The 3,467-nt window shown below is 37.0% G+C and overlaps 1 pseudogene; it reads left to right on the plus strand.

Moving 5' to 3' along the window:
* LOC104706569 overlaps nucleotides 1-3,467 on the plus strand; it is a 6,657-nt pseudogene that overhangs the window by 1,293 nt on the left and 1,897 nt on the right.

Genomic DNA, 3,467 nt, shown 5'->3' on the forward strand with positions numbered 1-3,467 from the left:
TTTGCTAAATCTGCGGTTAAGCAGGCGATTGGATTGCTTCCTGAGAAGGCTTTGGTTGGGTTTGTGTCGTTTGGTACTCAGGCTCATGTACATGAATTGGGATTCTCTGAGATGTCTAAAGTTTATGTTTTTAAAGGAGTAAAGAGATTTCGAAAGATCAGGTTTTGGATCAGTTGGGACTTGGAGCTTCTTCAAGGAGAGGAGGTCCTGTTTCTGGATATCATCCTAAAGGAGCTCAAAATGGTTCTGGTTTGAATAGATTCTTGTTGCCTGCCTCGGATTGTGAATTCACTCTCAACTCTGTAAGTAAAATTTGTTTTTTTTGAAGTTATTTATCATTTAGCTAGTGTTGATTGTCAAGTTGGAACTTTTTCATCTGATTGTGTGGATGATGTTTTGTATGCAGCTTTTGGATGAGCTACAAAGTGATCAGTGTCCGGTTCAGCCAGGTCATCGTTCCCAACGATGCACAGGTGTGGCATTGAGTGTAGCTGCAGGATTGCTTGGAGCTTGCTTGCCTGGAACTGGGGCTAGAATTGTTGCTTTGATCGGAGGTCCATGTACAGGAGGCCCTGGAACGGTTAGTGCCTGTTGATGATTGTTGGCACTGTGAGCATGTGTATGAAGCATGTTTGTGAGTCTCGGTAAAATTCTTCTTTCTAATCTCTTTTGTACAGATTGTCTCAAAAGATTTGTCGGATCCTGTGCGTTCTCAATTCTCACAAAGATGTAGATAAAGATGCCGCTCCTTACTATAAGAAGGCTGTCAAGTTTTATGATAGCATCGCGAAACAACTAGTCACTCAGGGTCATGTGCTAGACCTTTTTGCTTCTGCATTTGATCAGGTATTACTTTGACATGATAATAAATCATTGGTGCACAAGGCTCTGAATTAGTTCTTCAAGTTTCATTTTGCAGTTTGTATTAGTTGCTTTTGCAATACTGTTTTGTATTTTTTGTAGCTGGAAATCTAGAAAATGAGATGCATCTTTTATTCTTGGGTCTTGATAATGCAATAAGTTTTACTTAACTGTTTGTCAAACTTAACATGGTCAATATATATAAAAAAAATGTGAATCCTCTCACTTGTCCTCAGTTTTGTTAACTAGCCTGTGATATCAATTTAACTAATCCTCTCAATTTCTTGTTTTTGATGATGTTTTTCTCTACTGTGTTTCTTCCAATAGTTTCTATCTTTAGTCAACATAAGGCATTGCTTGTTGTATATTGTCATGCTCTCATTTCTGATAACTATAATTGGATATCTAATTATAATTGTTTCTGCTGTTGCATTTTGGATATAGTTAGGTTGGGGTTGCTGAGATGAATGTTGCAGTTGAAAGAACTGGTGGCCTTGTTGTTCTGTCTGAAAGTTTTGGCCATTCCGTATTCAAAGATTCCTTCAAGCGGGCATTTGAAGATGGCGATCAGGCTCTTGGCCTCTGCTTTAAGTAAGTTTCTACTTTGCTGATGCATCACTCTCTTTGATCTATTATTACATGATAGAGAAAATTTTGGCAATGCAATAACCTTTCTAGTTTATTGAGTATCATACGCTTCAAGCATATGTGTAAGAAATAAAACTATGTGCGTACTTCAATATAAACTGACCTTAAATCGTTTATATCTAGTGGGATGCTTGAGATCTGTTGTTCACAGGACATCAAAATTCAAGGGGCTATTGGGCCATGCTCATCATTAGAGAAGGTTAAACATGGAGTCCTTGAATAAACCCTTCTTTCAAAAATGCATTGATAGTAATTTGTGAGATGAACAAAGCTATCTCTTCTCAACTAAATTGAAATTTTCTTTTATTTGAATCCTTTCAGAAAGGTACCAGTGTTGCTGACACGGTTATTGGAGAGGGGAATACTTCTGCTTGGAGGTTGTGTGGCCTTGATAAAAGTACGTGTTTGACAGTATTTTTTGACATATCTTCAAGCGGGTCAAATTCTCCAGGAGCTGCGAATCCACAGTTTTATTTGCAGTTTCTCACAAGGTACTTTGGGCAGTGTTTTAGTCTTGTATTTATCTGTTTTCTTATTTTCTTATTTTTGTTTTTAAGTCCGTGCCTTTCTGCATTACATTGTGGGCTTCATTGTCGAAAGTATCATGTTGTTTACTTGATTGCAGTTACCAAAACCCTGAAGGCCAAACATTGCTCCGGGTTACTACTGTATGCAGACAGTGGAAAGACAGTGCTGTGAGTTCAGAGGTTTGTCCTGTTTTTGCTTTATTCATAAATTTATGACTTTAGTTTCAATTGATAAGCAATTTGAAAATTTTCTTTAACATGACCTATTCTCTGAATCCGTAGTAAAGGGTAGGCCAACTCTTTGGGTTTTGCTCCATTTAATTGAACTTTACTGTACTCTTAGTATCACTGTTAGGACTAGAACATGTTTTGCATCTCACTCTTTCTTTGACTACAATTTTCAAATTAGTGCTATATAATCTACTACCACAGATTTGCATCAATTATACTGTTACAGTTACTACTGATAGGCAGTAAGTCTTAGCTCTTGCATTCTTGTCAGTACAGTACTATTAGTCGTATATTTTGGCATTCCTTGTGTGCCTAATCAGAAACAATCCATCACTAATGTATCATCAAAGCTAATTTAAATGGAATAATAAGCAAAGCTTCTGACAAACATTTTGATACACATACCAGCCTATCCATTTTCATTGTTTTTTTTAAGTTTCCATGAGATGAATTTTAGACATGTGCCCATGGTGTAGGATTAGGCAAATAACTATAAAAAACTGCAATGCAGGATTTCTTATAGCCTAAAAGCTTCTAGTGAGCTAACATTCTATTTTACCTATTGTTATGTATTTTTCAGGAACTTGTGCATGGGTTTGCTCAAGAAACTGCTGCTGTGGTAATGGCTAGATTAGCTTCTTTGAAAATGGAGTCAGAGGTACGTCACAGTAGACAGCGTCAGTTTGGTAGTTGCTTTGTTTTATTTTTGTGCTGGCGTAACCTCTTAATGCTGGCAATGTTTTTAAATATGTGTCTTTCCTTGCGAAAATACTTACCAGGAAACCTAGGAGGTCAAATGTTCATCTATTTATACGAAAGACATTCAAAATTTATTGTTGACACAGCTGTATAATATATAGTAATCTGAACTAGGAGGATCCAAATGAATCCTTGGAAAATACTGCAGGGACTAGTTATCTAAGGCGCGCCTATCAGCAAGTCATGTTTGTTTATACAATTCATCATTTTTTTTTTCGCAGGAGGGATTTGATGCTACTCGGTGGTTAGATCGGAATCTGATTCGTCTTTGTTCAAAGTTTGGAGACTATAGAAAGGATGATCCAACCTCCTTCACGCTGAATCCATATTTTTCGTTATTTCCTCAGTTTATATTTAATCTGCGGCGATCGCAGTTTGTTCAGGTACCACTGCTTTTACATGTCATGGTTTGTGCTCATCATATCATTAGCTTAGTGTCAT

The sequence above is a fragment of the Camelina sativa genome, chromosome 8, assembly GCF_000633955.1.
Source record: "Camelina sativa cultivar DH55 chromosome 8, Cs, whole genome shotgun sequence".
NCBI classification, from domain to species: domain Eukaryota; kingdom Viridiplantae; phylum Streptophyta; class Magnoliopsida; order Brassicales; family Brassicaceae; genus Camelina; species Camelina sativa.